The 20,076-nt window shown below is 38.5% G+C and overlaps 1 protein-coding gene across 3 annotated transcripts in view; it reads left to right on the top strand.

Annotated features, from left to right (window-relative positions):
• The window catches only part of LOC143254266 (rap1 GTPase-activating protein 1-like), a 191,988-nt gene that overhangs the window by 14,022 nt on the left and 157,890 nt on the right, over window positions 1-20,076 (top strand). The gene's annotated exons all lie outside the window — the stretch shown is intronic.

Below are 20,076 nucleotides of genomic sequence, written 5' to 3'. Positions count from 1 at the left end.
ACCTTCCAGGGGAAGGTTCTGTTCTTTCAGTTTACCTCTTCTGGGATCTAAACATCCATCCACGTGTTTGCCGTTCGTAGTAACCCGTGAAGGGGAGGAGATAATTCTGGTGGTTGAGGGGTCCAACCCTAACACACCATTTTGGCCTTAACATTTTATAGACGGGCGGCCTTGGGGTGCCCCCTTGGATCAATTGGCTGGTCCACTTGGGCGAGAGTCAACCAAGTACCAGTATTGGATGTTCTCAACAGGTGTTGGGGACATTGTATCTGATGCTGTTGTTTGGGTATAGTGCTCACGAAACCATGGCGTTGCTGCTGTGTTATTGTTTGGCATTGTAGTGCGGACGTATGGCTCCATGGTGGGCGTGGTCAGTGGTCAGTGAAATATTCCTTTTTTATGGGTCCTTCAAAAAAATTAAATAAAATAGTAAAACAACAGTCTGTAGGTAAACGACCACATCAAGATTCTGAGCAGCAATTCAACATCTGTAATACCTGTTGTACCAATTTTCTTATATTGCATTCACTTTTAGACAAACCTTTAGGGCAAACGTCTCCCTTTTTTTATTCAGAAGGGACTAGAGGGACTTGCTGCCTTTCCAAAGTCAGTAAAGAAGCTTCGATCTGGTGACATATTGGTGGAAACATTCACATCTCAACACAGTGAACTCCTCTTGCATTCAAAGGCAATTGGGGATATACCTATTGAGGTTACACCTCATGCTACTTTGAATTCATCACGAGGAGTTATTGTTGAGATGAACTTGAACATCCCCGAGTCGAAGATTCTTCCTGGTTTCTCCACTCAAGGAGTTTCTGTAGTGAGGTGTATATCCTCTTGCAAAGATGGAATTATGGTGCCAATAAATGTCCTCATTCTCACATTTACTTCACCACATCCGCTTCCCACCATCAAGGCAGGTTATCTTAACTGCAGAGTATGGCCATACATTCCAAACCCTCTCCGATGTTTCCAGTGTCAATGGTTCAGTCACTCGAAGATGTCATGTTGTGGTTTCTTGAGGTGTACTCATTGCAGTGACAATGACCACGATGCCTATGAGTGTGAAACGACACTCATTGCATCAATTGCAATAGGTCTCACCCGTTCTTCTTTCCTTCTTGCTCTAAATGGTTGGAAGAAAAACAGGTGCAGTATTTGAAAACGATTCATAACATTACTTATCCTGAGGCTCGAAAACCGCTGTCTACCACTTCATCTCGGATCTATGCTGCTGCACTTCATTCTGCTACAGCAGTGGAAATGCAAATGGATCTCTCTGTGCCTCCTAAAGAATCGTTTTCAAACCAAATGAAAAGTCTTTTGACCTCTTTGGTTTAAAAAGTTGATGATTCAACTTCAACACCCATCTCTGTTCCTAAAATACATTTCAGCAAATCCCAAGATCCACTTCCCTTGGTTCTGGGTACAGGCATTTTCTCGGGTACATCTTCTTCTCCCACTCCAAGATGCAAAATGATCATTCTTTCACGTCCTCAGTCACTGGAATCCCCTTCCTACAGCAAAGACCTGCCCAATCGACCCAGGGCAGAATCCATGGAGGTTGATAGACCTCCCTCGAATAAAGACAGTAAAGAAAAAAGACGTGGTCGTAAACAGAAGGGTTCTTCACCCAGTTCGCCTACACATAAATAAAAATGTCCACCTTGATAAAATGGAACTGTCGAGGTTTACACTCTAATCTGGATGACATCAAAACTGATTGCTTCTTACCATCCTGAATGTCTTTACAGGAAACATTTCTGTAACCTGCCAATACAGTCACCTTTCGGTAGTTTTCTTTGTACAGAAATGACAGGCTGTGTGATGGACGAGTGCATGGAGAGGTGGCACTGTTGGTTGATCAGCATGTGCCCACCTGTCTTTGCCACTCGACACACCCTTGGAGGCCGTAGCCATCTGTATTTCCTTGGGTCGTAACATCACTGTTTGCTCTTTCTAACTGTCGCCTGGAGAGACCTATGATTAATCAGACTTTTATGCTTTCATTGAACAGTTGCCATCTCCATTTCTAATCCTAGGGGATTTTAATGGACATCATCCCCTCTGGGAAAGTGCTGATATTGATAGGAGGGGTCGATCTGTAGAGCATATGCTCTCTGATCACAACCTTTCTATTTTCAATACAAGTTCTGCTACTTACTTTCATGCACCTAGTCGGTCTTTTACTGCTATTGATTTCTCAATTTGCTCCCCTTCACTATTCTTCCATTTTTCGTGGAGGGTTGACAATAATCCACGAGGCAGTGATCATTTTCTTATAATTTTGAGAGAAACTGTCCATGGTCGATGCAACCCGACCAGCGTGCCCCGGCGGAAGCTGGATCAAGCAAATTGGTCCTCTTTCACTGTTCTTCCATAACTTGATCCTGCCATCGTATGAAAGCCATCAATAGACGACTGTGTGGCAGCAGTAACTGACTATATTATACAAGCAGCTGTTCAATGTATTCCTAAAATCTCGACACATTTTCTACGACATCCTCGTGCGTGGTGGAATCCTGCCTGCCACATGGCACGGCAGGTTCAAAAACGAGCCTGGAATACTTTTCGTAGGTATCCCACACTCTCGCACCACATAGCTTTCCAGCCATAGCCAGAAGGAATCTTGGATTAAATTCACAACCAGCATATCTTCTACCACCAGTTCCAAAGTCGTATGGGAAAGATTCGAAGGGTCAGTGGGCAATATAATTCTCTCTCTCTCTCGATCTTGCTGTCCGATGGCGAATAAGTAGTTGAAACCTGGAGCATCACTGATACTCTTGGTGAAAGATTTTGCCGGATATCTAGCGCTTGTGCTTCTTCCTTCACCTTCTTAGCCATCAAGACTCGGGCAGAGTAATCATCTCTTTCCTTTCGAACTGATTGTCTCTATGACTATAATCGTTCCTTTACAATGGTGGAACTCAAACTGACCCTTTGTTGGTCTGGCTGTACATTGGTTGGACCTGATGATGTACACTATGAAATGCTGTACCCTCTATCTTCTGCTTAATTTGCTATTATTTTGATTGTTTTTAACCAGATCTCGCAGGATAATGTTTTTCTTGATGCCTGGCGCTAGGCTATTGTCCTATCTTTCTCTAAGCCTGGGAAGGATCCCAAGATTTCTTCAAACTACCGTCCAATTGCTTTGACGAGCTGTCTCTAAGATCTTAGAGAGGATGGTTAATATTCGTCTTGTTTGGTTCCGCGAATCAAACCTCCTCCACTTGCCAACCCAGTGTGGGTTCCGACGGTAGCACTCCACCGTGGACCATCTGATTCGACTTGAAACGTCAATTTGAGATGCCTTTCTCAAATGACAACATCTAGTATCAATATTCTTTGACATTGAGAAGGCTTATGATACAACATGGAGGTATGATATTTTGCGAGACCTCCATATATATCGGTAACATGGCCATGTACCCATTTTTATTAAACATTTTTTAATGGACAGGAGATTCGAAGTTCGTGTGGGTTCGACACTTTCCCGTTCTTTTCTACAGGAACTTGGAGTTCCTCAGGGCTGTGTTTTGAGTGTCACACTTTTCAGTACAAAGATTAATGCCATCACTGTTGCAAACGGGCTCTATGTCGACGACTTTCACATCTCGTATCAGTCATCGAACGTGAGGTATATTGGGCGACAGCTACAGACTTCCTTCAATCGTTTACTGAAGTGGACCACAGCAAACGGTTGTAACCTCTCTCCAAAACCGTTTGCATGCACTTTTGCTGCCAATGGGGTATTCACCCTTATCCTGAACTCCGTGTCGGAGAAGTTGTGTTGCCTGTGGTCCCTGAGACAAAGTTCTTGGGGCTTATCTTTGACTGTAAGCTGACCTTTATACCACACATCAAGCAGTTATGGGTCAAATGTACAAGAGCACTGAACATCTTATGTGTCCTCTCTTCCACCACTTGGGGAACGGATTGATGTTCTATGCTAAAGATATATCGTGCTCTTATTCAATCGAAACTCGACTATGGATCACTGGTCTATGGACCTCGGCCTTAAAGATGCTGGACCACGTTCATCATCTTGGACTTTGGCTCTGCACTGGGGCTTTCTGCACTTTCCCAGTTCAGAGCTTATACATAGTCTCATGATCCTTCTTTGCACCTCCGCTGTTTTCAACGGTCTTTACTGTATGCTTTGTAACTTCATTCCATACCAAAGCATCCCACCTGGGGTTGTGTTTCCTTCCTCGGTGGGCTATACTTTTTCAGAACAGACGATCTTCCATTGATGCTTTTGGCCTTCGTATCCAGGTGCAGTTGGATGAATTTGTCTGTCCTTGGATAACATTGCTGTATCCACTGGTCAGCCCATCTCACTATGGCTTCTTACAGTCCCCACATGTGACCTATCTATAAGTCATCTGAGAAAAGCAGACACTCCTGATTGGAAATACTGTCTGTTATTTACTGAACATCTTTCGAACCATCCTTCTATTCTCATTTATATAGATGGTTTGAAATCAGGTGACTTCTTTGGGCTCTGCAATGGTTTGTTATGGTTCGGTGGTTGCGCGCAGAATCCCCTCTACAGCTTCTGTGTTCACTGCTGAACTGTACGTCATTTCTCTTGCCCTGGGTCACATAGAAGCTGAACAGTACTCAAACTGCACTATTTATACTGACTCGCTTAGTTCTCTACTGGCCCTGGAATTGCTTCACGTTGGTTCACACCCTGTTCTCGTCGATATTTAAAACTAATTGGTCCATTTCTCTTTAACATATACTTCTGTCCAGTTTTTCTGGATATCAGGCCACATTGGTATTCGCGGGAACGAGCTCGCCGACACCGCAGCTAAGTCTGTCTGTTCTGGCACTATCACTGCTGTGTCTGTTCCATACATGGACTGTGGGCCTGTGTTCAAGGTTCGTCTCTGTGCTAGTTGGCAGTCAACATGAAGTGAGCAACGTGAAAACAAGCTTTCCAAATAAAACCTTATACTGGACTTTAATCGTCTTGCTTCCGTAAGGTTCGGAAGGAGGAAGTTGTTCTAACTGGACTACGCATTGGTCACAGTTTTTAAACTCATTGTTTTCTTTTATCTGGAACTGATGCACCAGTGAGTAGTTTGTGTGACACTCAGGCCACAATAAGCCACACTTTACTTTCTTGTCAACGTTATGATTCACAACAACGACACCATTTTAAACATGTTCTGTCCCAAGGTTTGTCCATAACGTTAGTCAGTGTGTTATTGGTGATGGTGACACTGTCCACCTTGGTAATGTTTTTAGTTTTTGAAAGACCATTAATCTTTTTAATGCCATTTAAGGTTTTTTAATTTATATATTAGACCTTTTATAATGGGGTTCCCTTTTAAAAATCAAAGTCCAACCAGGTCTATTTAAAATTAGAAAATGGCCATAACGTCAAATAACTCGTAACCAAGACTGGAAAGGTCAACTTCAGGTGACTGACGGTGGTTTTTGAACTTACCTGTTAGTTTTCCTGGTAAGTTATGATAATTACAATTATGTTACAGAAAGTTCTTTATAACTTGTATTACTGTAGTTTTTCTCTTACCGCTGTAGACTAGATGTAAACATTGGTTTTAGTGCTATTTGCGTGTTTTTTAAACTTTGTTTTGTTTTACCTTAATTTTTTTTTATGAATTTTAGTAAATTTGCTTTAGTTTTAACTTTTTACTGGATGTGTTGGCGCAGATAGCCTAGCTGCTTTGTGCCATAAAACGCCAAACCAACCAACCAACCTTTGTATTATTAAGGCTATCTTCAGAGCATTGCTAACAGGGTTTAGATTGTAATTGTTGTAAAGAACACCATCACCAGGGTGTATTTTTAGGTTTTCTGGTGTTGTGAACAACCAGTTTTCAAGTAACAAGTAGTTTTACATCTCTTAGTGTGCTTTAATAAACAACAAAAACATTATTTCTCGAGTGTGATTAAAATTATTTTGAAATTTCAATTTTCGGATATTAGTCAGAAAGTTAACTTGCCGTTTCCACTCAGATTCTGTTCGAGTAACTAATTTTAATTTCTACAGCATGGTTTTATCTTAGAATTACTGAGTTAATATTTACGGAATGATTGGGCTACATGAGTACAGCAGGAGCTGTTAGTATATTACGTCGATTTACAGAGTGGATAAACAGCTTGGTGACTAAAGTCCGCATCTCTTCGTGTTTTTTTAACTGTTCTTTCACTTCCAGTAGGCTTATTTAGAAGTCGGTTTTGACAGCACGCAGAGTTTGAACATCATCTTCCCACACGATAACTTGCGAGATGGAATCATATTGCTTGAATAACTGCAGTATTGAAAGCAGCATGGTACTTGTTAATAAGCCGTTTCACCAGGTGCATGAACATCGTCTCTTTGAGTATCATGTTTTTTGTATATATTCAAAATACTTGGAGAGTAAATAGTCTAGGAATTCCCTCCCTCATATATTCAAAATATAAATAAGTATAACCAAAACATGTACAGGTTTCCATCTGTTTGAACTTTTCCTAATCTTGATTAGTCTAGACTTTTTTATGATAATCGTTACTGTGGTGTTTTACTACGTGTACGTAGAAGTAAGAATTATGTGTATATGTTCCAGAGAAACACAATTTGACAAGAAATACCCACGCAACACGTACGGCTTCTTGTGTTTTTCACTTGAGAGGGAAGAAAAAAAGCCGCTTCCCTGAGCAGCCGTTTTGCTCTTATACACAATGCCCGTTTGTTGGTTTTATATAGAATGTCATATGTATCGAAGAATGGTATATATAACAACATTCTTCTTCTGATACATCAAAACAAAAACAAAACCAACATTCTCTGAACCATTAGGTAGGCAAATGCAATCCACTAACGTATCAGATGTTGAACAGTATGAACTGTTTAATATATTTTTAGGCCTAGTTGCTAGGGGGCGCTTGATTCTCAATTTGTTGATCAAGTATTCGAATCCACGTCACACCAAACATGCTCGCCCTTTCAGCCGTGGGGCGTTATGTGTGACGGTCAATCCCACTGTTCGTTGGTAAAAGTGTAGTCCAAGAGTTGATGGTGGGTGGTGGTGACTAGCTGCCTTCCCCCTCTAGTCTTACACAGCTAAATTAGCGAAGATACGCCTCGTGTAGCTTTACGCAAAGTAAGGAAACGTATTACCCTGCGATTAGTAGCCTGTACAGTCACCTAGTCTAGTCTTTAATAATTAATTATCTACTGTAATTATTACTTTATTTTAATAATTTACTTCACAATTAATGTTGTTCCTTGTGCCACTTTTACTTCTTTTCGGTTTTAAAACGTTTTCAGAATAACGTGTGATGTGTATCTTTTCAATACTGAAGTTGTGGTTTTGGATACAACTATTGCCTGAAATTATATTTTTTTCGACTTTAGTTACCGCACGTTGTACAACATCAGTTTCTTATCTCGCTACTATGGGTTTTGTACCTTGATGGTCTTAAGGCATCTAATTATATCTTATTTTACGATTCACAGAAATTTGATTGAGAGAAATAACTAATTATTTTCGTCTCCAAAGTGTGATTATTAATTAAACGTTTTGATGGAGGTAGTCAACTATGAAAGTAATTTGTAACATATTTACAAGGTGTAATACACAAACTTATTTTGTTTAAATAGTGTCTTGTGGACATTATCAATATTTAACTAGTGCCTTGTGGACATTATCAACATGTAACTAGTGCCTTGTGGACATTATAAACATGTAACTGGTGTCTTGTGGACATTATCAATATTTAACTAGTGCCTTGTGGACATTATCAATATTTAACTAGTGCTTTGTGGACATTATCTTACTTAACTAGTGCCTTGTGGACATTATCTTACTTAACTAGTGCCTTGTGGACATTATCTTACTTAACTAGTGTCTTGTGGACATTATCTTACTTAACTAGTGCCTTGTGGACATTATCTTACTTAACTAGTGCCTTGTGGACATTATCTTACTCAACTAGTGCCTTGTGGACATTATCTTACTCAACTAGTGCCTTGTGGACATTATCTTACTCAACTAGTGCCTTGTGGACATTATCTTACTCAACTAGTGCCTTGTGGACATTATCTTACTCAACTAGTGCCTTGTGGACATTATCTTACTCAACTAGTGCCTTGTGGACATTATCTTACTCAACTAGTGCCTTGTGGACATTATCTTACTCAACTAGTGCCTTGTGGACATTATCTTACTCAACTAGTGCCTTGTGGACATTATCTTACTCAACTAGTGCCTTGTGGACATTATCTTACTCAACTAGTGCCTTGTGGACATTATCTTACTCAACTAGTGCCTTGTGGACATTATCTTACTCAACTAGTGCCTTGTGGACATTATCTTACTCAACTAGTGCCTTGTGGACGTTATCAATATTTAACTAGTGCCTTGTGGACGTTATCAATATTTAACTAGTGCCTTGTGGACGTTATCAATATTTAACTAGTGCCTTGTGGACGTTATCAATATTTAAATAGTGCCTTGTGGACGTTATCAATATTTAACTAGTGCCTTGTGGACGTTATCAATATTTAACTAGTGCCTTGTGGACATTATCAACATTTAACTAGTGCCTTGTGGACATTATCAACATTTAACTAGTGCCTTGTGGACATTATCAATATTTAAATAGTGCCTTGTGGACATTATCAATATTTAAATAGTGCCTTGTGGACATTATCAATATTTAAATAGTGCCTTGTGGACATTATCAATATTTAAATAGTGTCTTGTGGACATTATCAATATTTAACTAGTGCCTTGTGGACATTATCTTACTTAACAAGTGCCTTGTGGACATTATCTTACTTAACAAGTGCCTTGTGGACATTATCTTACTTAACAAGTGACTTGTGGACATTATCTTACTTAACTAGTGCCTTGTGGACATTATCAATATTTAACTAGTGCTTTGTGGACATTATCTTATTTAACTAGTGCCTTGTGGACATTATCAACATTTAATTAGTGCCATGTGGACATTATCAACATTTAATTAGTGCCATGTGGACATTATCTTACTTATCAAGTGCCTTGGGGACATTATCAATATTTAAATAGTGCCTTGTGGACATTATCAATATTTAAATAGTGTCTTGTGGACATTATCTTACTTAACAAGTGCCTTGTGGACATTATCAACATGTAACAAGTGACTTGTGGACATTATCAACATGTAACAAGTGACTTGTGGACATTATCAACATGTAACTAGTGACTTGTGGACATTATCAGCATGTAACTAGTGACTTGTGGACATTATCAACATGTAACTAGTGTCTTGTGGACATTATCAACATGTAACTAGTCTCTTGTGGATATTATCTTACTTAACTAGTGCCTTGTGGACATTATCTTACTTAACTGGTGTCTTGTGGACATTATCTTACTTAACAAGTGCTTTGTGGACATTATCTAACTTAACTAGTTCCTTGTGGACATTATGAATATTTAACTAGTGCCTTGTGGACATTATCAACATGTAACTAGTGTCTTGTGGACATTATCAACATGTAACTAGTGTCTTGTGGACATTATCAACATGTAACTAGTGTCTTGTGGATATTATCTTACTTAAGTAGTGTCTTGTGGACATTATCAATATTTAAATAGTGCCTTGTGGACATTATCAATATTTAAATAGTGCCTTGTGGACATTATCAATATTTAAATAGTGCCTTGTGGACATTATAAATATTTAAATAGTGCCTTGTGGGCATTATCAATATTTATCTTGTGCCTTGTGGACATTATCAACATGCAACTAGTGTCTTGTGGACATTATCAATACTTAACTAGTGCCTTGTGGACATTATCAATACTTAACTAGTGCCTTGTGGACATTATCAATATTTAACTTGTGCCTTGTGGACATTATCAATATTTAACTTGTGCCTTGTGGACATTATCAATATTTAACTTGTGCCTTGTGGACATTATCAATATTTAACTTGTGCCTTGTGGACATTATCAATGTTTAACTAGTGCCTTGTGGACATTATCAATGTTTAACTAGTGCCTTGTGGACATTATTAATGTTTAACTTGTGCCTTGTGGACATTATCAATGTTTAACTAGTGTTTTGTGGACATTATCTTACCTAACAAGTGCCTTGTGGACATTGTCAATGTTTAACTAGTGTCTTGTGGACATTATCAATATTTAAATAGTGCCTTGTGGACATTATCAACATGTAACTAGTGTCTTGTGGACATTATCTTACTTAACTAGTGCCTTGTGGATATTATTTTACTTTACTAGTGTTTGTGGACATTATCTCACTTAACTAGTGCCTTGTGGACATTATCAATACTTAACTAGTGCCTTGTGGACATTATCAATACTTAACTAGTGCCTTGTGGACATTATCAATATTTAACTTGTGCCTTGTGGACATTATCAATATTTAACTTGTGCCTTGTGGACATTATCAATATTTAACTTGTGCCTTGTGGACATTATCAATGTTTAACTAGTGCCTTGTGGACATTATCAATGTTTAACTAGTGCCTTGTGGACATTATTAATGTTTAACTTGTGCCTTGTGGACATTATTAATGTTTAACTTGTGCCTTGTGGACATTATCAATGTTTAACTAGTGTTTTGTGGACATTATCTTACCTAACAAGTGCCTTGTGGACATTGTCAATGTTTAACTAGTGTTTTGTGGACATTATCGTATTTAAATAGTGCCTTTTTTTTTCAAGAACATTTGTTTTAGGATGAAAGTTGTTTCAATTATTATTTATATCAGTATGTGTACTTTTATTTGTATAGGAGTCGGATTGCCTGGTAGTTAACGTCCCGAATTTTGGATTGAAAGGTTTGCGGTTCGCGTCTTATTGCCACAAAGTAACACGTCTCACTTCTGGGCCGTGGGTGCGTTATAAGAGTGATGATGAAGTTGCATTGTCCAGTTCGAGCAGTCCAAGAGTTGGCACTGGGTGCTGTTAATACTTGTTGCCTTTCCTGTATATTATATATTGGCGCAGATAGCCTAGCTGCTTTGTGCCGCGAGAGGGCTAACTGCACTAGCTGTCCCAAATTTAGCTTTGATAGACTAGAGAGAATGTAGTTAATCAACACCACTCACCGCTTATTCTCGGTATACACTTTGACCAACGAATAATGAGGATGACCGCGACTTTATAACGCTCAAACGGCCGAAAGGACAAGCACGATTGGTGTGAGGGGGATTCGAATCCTCGACCCTCAGATTTGTAGTCAGTCACCCTCACCACACACTTATTGAGGTGAGGTATTTCTCTTCGACATATGAAGAGAATTTTATGAGACTGGTTGTCAAATAGGCCAAATAAACTAGGTCGTGTGATCGAATGCGGTCCCTGTGACTCCAGTCGAGCTACTCTGATTTAATGCGATGAATATTTCTTTGTCATCAGTTTGATATCAAATGAGAGCTGTGACACGAGTCCGCCGCAGGTCGGAAAAATGAGTGTTGAGGCCTTGTGTGATCGTTAGCCAAGTCAGACCATACTGAAGGCCTGGCATGGCCGAGCGCGTAAGGCGTGCGACTCGTAATCCGAGGGTCGCGGGTTCGCGCCCGCGTCGCGCTAAACATGGTCGCCCTCCCAGCCGTGGGGGTGTATAATGATACAGTCAATCCCACTATTCGTTGGTAAAAGAGTAGCCCAAGAGTTGGCGGTGGGTGGTGATGACTAGCTGCCTTCCCTCTAGTCTTACACTGCTAAATTAGGAACGGCTAGCACAGATAGCCCTCGAGTAGCTTTGTGCGAAATTCCAAAACAAACAGACCATACTGACCTAATTTCGTCAGCAAGATTTACTGGTAACACAGACATCAATATTTTTGCTCGGTTATTTGAAAATTCATTTGGAACTGTAGTAAGTAAGCACGCTGTGCCGATTTAATAGTAAGTTTATAAACTTTAAATTATTTTTTAAAAACTTTGTTTCGGTGGGAAAGCACTACATGTTTGGACGGAACATTGGTCTGTCTTCATCAGGTTGTCCAATGTTCTGTCGAAAGGGGTTGTGTGTTCCAAGATAAATCACTTTATTATCCTAATACGTCGTTATTTGCCAACTTATTATTCGAATTGAACTGTGCAGATTTTTTTAGCAGAAACCATGTTTTCGTTCAGTAGATTTTCGATGTCTTAAAAAATCTGAGGTAGTAACTTTTTAGGCTTATGGGTAAAGATATTCTATGAAAAACTGGCTATAAACACGATTTCTGTTAAAATAAAGGTAATTGTATTTTTTTTATATATGTGCAAGAATATTACACAAAACTACACATTTTTGAAGATTACTTTTCTAATGCTGGAAAATACAATTTTTCTTTATTAAACAGCGATAGTGTATGGTACTTCAGAAACAAGATCCCATCGCAAATATATCTTGTTAATTCTGGAAACACTTTCGAAATAAATCGTAACTTTCTAACAGACATCTGTTCTGAAATTCAGGTTTATTCTTTGTTTTGAGATAATGCAATAGGCGTGTAATAAATGAGTTGTTTTTGAGTTTTTTTTTTTTTTTTCTATTGTTACAGCTCAAACACTTACAGAATTAGTAATAAGCAAGCTCAACTTTTCTATTCGCTTAACTTTAGTTAAAGAACTGATCAATAGGCGCGCTGTTCCTGTTCGTTGTACGCCTTTTATGAGAGTTTTAAATTGTCCACTCTTTGTTAGCTCATTATACGCGTTCGGCACGTGGCTCCTCGTGCTAGAGAATGACGTAGCTTTTAAATGTGTACGTCATGTAAATTTGTCACAACATGGTGGTGGGTACAGTATCTCCAGAAGAACATTTATTTTCATTTATCACATTTGAAGTTCTAAATTTAGATGTAAGGATCAGATACCTGCTATTGAAACTTGAGACTTATATCCAAGAGCTATATATAAAGAAAGTATGTTAACAGAGTGATACAATATTTTCTCTTATCGATTTAGAGACATCTTACAACAGTACTTTGTGTGTGTCGAAAACGTACCCTAACTTGCCCACCTCCTATCTCGATGGTTTAGCGGTAACCCTGGGGATGTGCAATACTAAAGTTCGAGATAGGACTCTCCGTTATGCGGGACACGGATAGCCCATTGTGCAATTTTGCACTTAACATCAAAACAGTTTTCTAGAACATTCCAGTTGCTCGCGGTAAGTCAGGGGGCTTTTAACGCTAAAAGTTAAGTTGTGATATCAGTTTTTAGTGCAGCACATATATCCCATTGTGCAGCTTTGTGGATAACAACAGTAACTGTTTTGATACCAGTGGTAGGCACATCACAGATAGCTAATTGTGTAGCTTTGGGCTTAACTACAACCAAGCCAAACAAACTACGAGTGCCAACTGCATGACCGTGTTAGTAGCGAATAAAACCGGAGGGCAGTGGTTTAACAGATGATGCACTGCTGTTTGAGAAGACCGTTACAACACGTAAAACAACCTTGTAATAAATACAAATATTACTAATTACCTTTAAAATGGCGTTATCTGAATAGTTAATTATATGCGTTGCCGTGTCTCAAATCGGGAACGCTTTGGGCAAGTCATGTTTTTTATAAAGTTTGGATATGGGGTCGCATATTTGTGAAGTACGGTCAGTTTAATCTGAATGACAAAAAAAAGGTTTTTGATTATAATATAAAATTATTCTCACACTTGTTAAAATGGCGCTTTTGTCGTCCACTTTAATGGACGAATAGCATTTGCATACACAAAAAATAATGATTTCCAAGGGAAACATCGAACAGAATACACCGGTTGTATTTGCTGCACAAAAAGTAAGCAAGAACTTACGAGTTATTTTAGTTTTTTGTACCAGATGGCGTTCCGTTTAAGGCAGTTGTTGGTGCTGTACAGTCTAAGAGTTCTAATATCGAATACGTTATTGTTGAAATTTAAAACAATACACCTAAGTTGAATAAGTCGCATGACTGGTACGTCAATCAACACGTGTTCGGAAATTCTACTGGTTCGTTAGTTGGTGTCCAGTTCATAATTTGGTATTTTTTTAAATATAGAAACGTACAAATCTGATACATTTAAAAAGGGTTAGAAGGTAATATAATATGAACTTTTCATTATATTTATGATTACAAAATAGAATGTTCTATTACAGTAACCCAACCGTTTTCTAATTACACACACACACACAGACACACACACACACACACACACACACACACACACACACAGACACCAAGATTCAAACGTATGCTCGTGCACAAAAATGAACATAATGTGAACATTGTTGTTACGAAATGATAACTGAAGTGTTTGAGCACGCTTATTGGTTACTTTTGAACATAAGTGCAGTATCTAAATGTAGTGATATGAAGGAAGTACTGGCGAACCGTTTCGGGTGAATAGTGTTGTCTTGTATGTAGTCATGTGAAAAACTTGTTGAAAGATAAGAACGTTAATATTAGAGTCTTGGCTGTTTACAACAGACTACTTTTAAAGTGTGTTGAGAATCACATATGTAACACGTATCTTTTGATGCATATGAGGTAAACCTAATCGCTGTTTGTGAAAGCTTTTGGGTATATAAAAGTGGGCACACTGCTTGCGGTGGGCTTCGCGTTTCAAAATGCATCTCGTAGTGTGTCCTGCTTCTATCTTAAGTCCAAATGACCTTGTACTACTTGAAATACGCGACGTTGGTTACCATAGCAACGGATGCTGCCGTGTGATTTTTGCTCCTGTGTAGCTCGAAATTGATCATTGGGTCTCGAGAGGGCTATACTCCGTGCACAGCTCGAGCATGTTCATTACACAGATTGGATGTTGTGGACACCGTTGAAAATGTGAAAGGAGACGAAACCTTTGAACTTGGGGTTGTGGCCTTTCATTTGTATCCAGAGTACACATAAGAGTTGTTCTAAGAGACGAGCTATTTATTGGGTAAGTGACACTGCTCATAAAGATGTTAAAGGTGATATTTGAGATTGTTAATTGTGTTGTTCAATAGGTGGAGTTCTGGTTAGTTTACTAGGAAAAATGATGGTATGTTATAAATATAAAATATGTAAATGCTTAATGTTCGTAGGTTCAAGTAATAGAAATTATGGATACATAACACTGATATGCATAGATAAACATGATAGAAAATACAAGTTCTAAACACTTATTATTTATACGTTCAGATGTTAGAAAACACGGATACTTAACTGTTATTCATAGGTTGAATACTTAATACACGTATCCATAGATTAAGATAAAAGAAACTATGAATTTTTAACACAAGTCAAATTGGTTGAATAACAAGTATGTTTTAGATAAAGCACAACGTAGAATAAATAATGATTGTTTTAGGCTGGAGTGAAGGCAGCTAGTGAACAACGCCCACCGCCAGCTCTTGGGCTACTCCTTTACCAGAGAAGAGTGGGATTGACAACCACTTTATAATGCCCTCCAGAACTGAACGGTCGAAATGACCGGGCTCGAACCCGCAGCTTGCGAGTCGAGCACCCTAAACACCAAGCCATGCTAGGCCTAAAAGTTCATTAAATGTAAGTCAGAATATGTCTAGTACATTAGGCATATGTGATTCCACAGTTAGTAAGGTAGCTCCAAAAGTGTACCTTGATGGACATGAGATAGGTAGTAAAGTACACATATTTACAAAATAGCTTGATGGCGCTTACATACTGCATTGTAATTTAATGAAGAAAACCATCAAGAAAGAAATTACAAAAGACGAATAAAGCGAAAATGAACTCCACCAGGGAAAGTCATGTGATGACAATTTGTAAACATGATTGGTTGTCATCAGATTCGTCTGAATGTGCCGTATCTGTAAAAGTAATAAAAGTACAACCATTAGTACTGAGCTCATTTACTGTGACTTTAGTAATGACTTCCAGGACTGAAATACCGCACAATAGGCGTGTAGAAATCAGTTTTGATTGGTCAAGGATAATACTTCGAAATATTACGGTAAGACCCCATGTTATCAGTAGGAGCTGTACCCAAGACTCCAAAGAGGGTTCGTGAAGTCGGTACTGAATAATAGAAATGGTCGAGGTATGAAATCGAAACTTCCCAAAAGTCACGTAAAGATTTTATCAACTACCTCTGGTTTTAAATATAATTTTGAAGGTTTCTTCGAGAACCAAAAGATACACATTGTTGCAAAATGGTCTCAGTGAGTATACAGCTGTTCAAAAATCACTGTTGAGAAGAGTTTTTGGAACTCATCTGTTTGGAATTGGCACGAAACGCAGTGGAATGAACAAATTTGGAGATATCTGTTCGTTGCAGTTTAAGTTCGGATTGTTTAGCAGCAGTAAACGAGAGTTTTGTCGAAGGCGAAGATATGAAAGATATCATAATCACTGTACAACATTTACAATAAAGTTGTCGGTGATGTACATGAAATTGTTGGCACCTTGATTGCTAGCAACCATGGTAAGTTCTGACTCGTCTCGACAGAGGGTGTATTACAGGACATTGAGAACTATATTTCACGTTTGTACATTGATAAATTATGTAATGAAAAGGGCTCGCCGAAAAAAGGAAAGGGTAAATACGTTATATTACACGATTTCGGAGCTCGCCACGCCGTTACAGCCTATATTCCCATGTCCGTTCACGTTCTGTCTGATGACTGTGCATCTTGACAATAGTCATGCAGCACAGTGCTCAGTGCAGGAGGCTCCGTCGCAAGATTGTCAAGTTCCAAGCGCACCATTTTCTATCTGCTTGCTTTCTATAATTAGTTCAGTGTATGAAGACAACGGATTTTCAGTGCCTACAGTCTGATCACACAAGCATCCATAGACGTTGCGTCCGTCGATTTGGATGTTACGTTTTCATATGAAATAGCATAAATGAAACTTTATTTTTCTGGTAACCGTTGAATGGTTATTTCATGGAAGAACTTATGGACACTTGATTTGTTACCTATAGGGAACGGATATCCAATAATTATATTTTGTACTCTTGCTAAAGGCTTGTAGATGGCTGCTACAAGACGCTGCACTGTGTTTCCTGCAGCTGTTGTACAACTTGTTGCAATTAAATACAAGTAATAGCACCAACTAGAAACTCTTAAGTCCTCTATCTTAACCCATCTTTATGATCTGAAAACATTAATATTAATTGTCGGAAAAGGCTGTTATGAATATTCTCCAAAGGCCATCAGTTTTAGATGTTAAAATTTAGTTCTTATACATTCCGTTCCACCTCATTTCTATATTGGCTGTGGTTGGCACTTGACTTGCTGATTTCATTATAACGTATTCAGTACTCTGTACTAGTATGTTATGTAATACGTTCGTTTTGCCTTTGTATTTTCGGTGATAATGTGTTGAACCAGTAATAAATTCACGATAGTTGTCATGACTACTGTGTGTGTCTCGATAGGTTGTTTTCATGCATTGTTATAATTACATCTATAACTGTATATAGGTGAGAAATTAAAAGAACGTCTAAATAGTACTGTAAGAACGTTGTAAGTATTCAACCCGAGAGACACGTTCACGTAAATAGCAGAAAAGAACTCCATATTTAACAAGGCCACTAAAGCGACCAATAGCATATTAATTTGAAACAGTATTTGCGATTCTTTGTTGAGAGTGTTAAAATCTGAGGACTGGCATGATCTGGGGCTTTGAGCCAACCAGCAGACCAAGGAATCGAAATCCATCTCTGAGCATGCTCACCCTTCCAGTCTAGGAGCGTTTTATGTGATGGTCAATCCCACTTTTCGTTGTTTAAAAAAGTAGCCTAAGAGTTGGCGGTGGATTGCATTGACTACTTACCATTCCTTTAATCTATCACTTGCAACCTATGAATGGTTAGGACATCTAACCTGGAAGTGGTTTTGGGCAAAAATTGAACAGACAGATCAGGAAGATGAGCACATTAAGATAAACTCAGAATTCTGTAAAACACCCCACTCCTAGTTCAGTGGCTCAACGATAAATTTGGAAGCTTCTAACAATAAAAACTGGGTTTTGATACCCGTGGATGGCACATCACAGATACTCCATTGTGAGGCTATATGCTAAACAACAAATACATGAAAGGGTGATGATGCTAGTTTTATTTGTATCGATTGATAATAGATTATCTATACATGAATCATTAATACACTTCAAAATAATGTTTTCTATTATAATATATTTAAATATAAAAGGACCTTAAAACCAAGTCAATCTATAATCTATTAGCGACTAAAACCGGGTCAGTCTGTTACTCATTTTTAAAACCGGGTCAAGCTATTATTCATTTTAAAACCGAGTCAATCTGTTACTCATTTTTAAAACCGGGTCAAGCTATTATTCATTTTAAAACCGAGTCAATCTGTTACTCATTTTTAAAACCGGGTCAAGCTATTATTCATTTTAAAACCGGGTCAAGCTGTTATTCATTTTAAAACCGAACCAATGATTTTTTTTTAAACTTTAAAACCAAGTCAGTTTATTATTGACTTTAAAACTAAATTATTTTATTTCAATAGTTTATTAGAGCTGGAATTGTAAGTACTCTGTGGGAGGAGAACATACAAACCTATCTGTGACAACATTTTGAAAGACGTTACGTTTTTTTGTCGATACCATAAACATGATTCTGTCAAGTGTTTACACCGATGCTTACACCTTTCATAGCCGATAATTTAAGTACAGCAGAAAGATGGTTATTTATAAAACTTCCTACAGATTCGTGAAGTTCGACGAAAACAGAATTCTGATGCATTATGGGAAGGGTCAGTGGTTAGTTCGTGAAGGTTCGTGGTTCGTGTCCCGTTGCCACATCATCACGCTTCGCACCCTGGGACCACGAGTCGTTTTCGGAAGAAAACTATATTGGTGGAAAATGTTGAATGTTCGTTGTGGCCATAATTTTATTCGTCCGACTTCTGTATTACCGCGAAACTCGCGGCTTGAACAGTGCATGAACTGAAAAATATGTTCGTATATTATAACTTGTACTTCTCTAAAGAATACGAAGTGAAGTCTGTTGAAAAGAAATAACAATAAATCCATGGAAACATAGAATAATTTTTATCTGACAAACTTAAGAAGGTTGTAGTTTTTATTATTCATTTCGGGCTACCGTTGAATGATCTTCGTGCCGTCATGGTGTCTGTATTAAATAGCAGACAGCCAATCGATGCGATAGAGCAGTTTGATCTATAATAGTAGTAATAATAACAATAACGTGACACGTGGCTAACTCCCAAGGCCAAACAGTGAAGGGTGGGAAATGATTCCTTATTTCTCCAAGTACTAATAGAAGATGGTTCAGTATTACTAATGATTAATGAAATACTAAAGTTACTTTCTGTAATAATGGCGCAATTTCCGCCCGTTCCCAAACAAGTAGTGTAGCATAGTGTATCATAAAATTGAAAAGATAATTAAAATCAGCGTTTCATATATACAGTCTTAAAAGCCTTATCAAAGCCGTCAGCGACTTCCACTTTAAAAATATAGTCCATTTATAGAACGTTTTGACGCCGTATTAGGGAGTTGTTTGCAAGGCATAACTAATAATATACATTCTTTTTCCCTTTCGTGCCCCCCACCCCCAGTAACACAGCGGTATATCTGCGGACTTATAAAGCTAAAAACCAGGTTTCGATACCCGTGGTGGCTAGCCCTTAGTGTAGTTTTGTGCTTAATTACAAACAATCTTTCGTGTCAACGTGCTCTAACTTTTATTAATTTCGTAGTAATGTTACCACCTGGCCATGCCGGGCCGTTAAGGCACTCGACTCGTAATCTGAGGGTCGCAGATTCGAATCCCCGTCACACCAAACATGCTCGCCAATCCCATTGTTCGTAGGTAAAAGAGTAACCCAAGAGTTGGCGGTGGGTGGTGATGACTAGCTGCCTTCCCTCTAGTCTTACACTACTAAATTAGGGACGGCTAACAGATAGCCCTCGAGTAGCTTTGTGCGAAATTCAAAAACCAAAACCAACAATAATACCACTGTAAAATATTACATTGCTGTGTACACGTTATTGGTGTGATAATCCGAGATTTAGTTGGTAGTTTTGAGATTCAAGTTCTAAGCCAGTGCCATAAGGAGAACCTTTAAAAGTCGAGTAAGCTGTATTGAAAAAGGA

The sequence above is a fragment of the Tachypleus tridentatus genome, chromosome 6, assembly GCF_004210375.1.
Source record: "Tachypleus tridentatus isolate NWPU-2018 chromosome 6, ASM421037v1, whole genome shotgun sequence".
NCBI classification, from domain to species: domain Eukaryota; kingdom Metazoa; phylum Arthropoda; class Merostomata; order Xiphosura; family Limulidae; genus Tachypleus; species Tachypleus tridentatus.
This window is presented reverse-complemented; position numbering and strand designations above follow the sequence as displayed.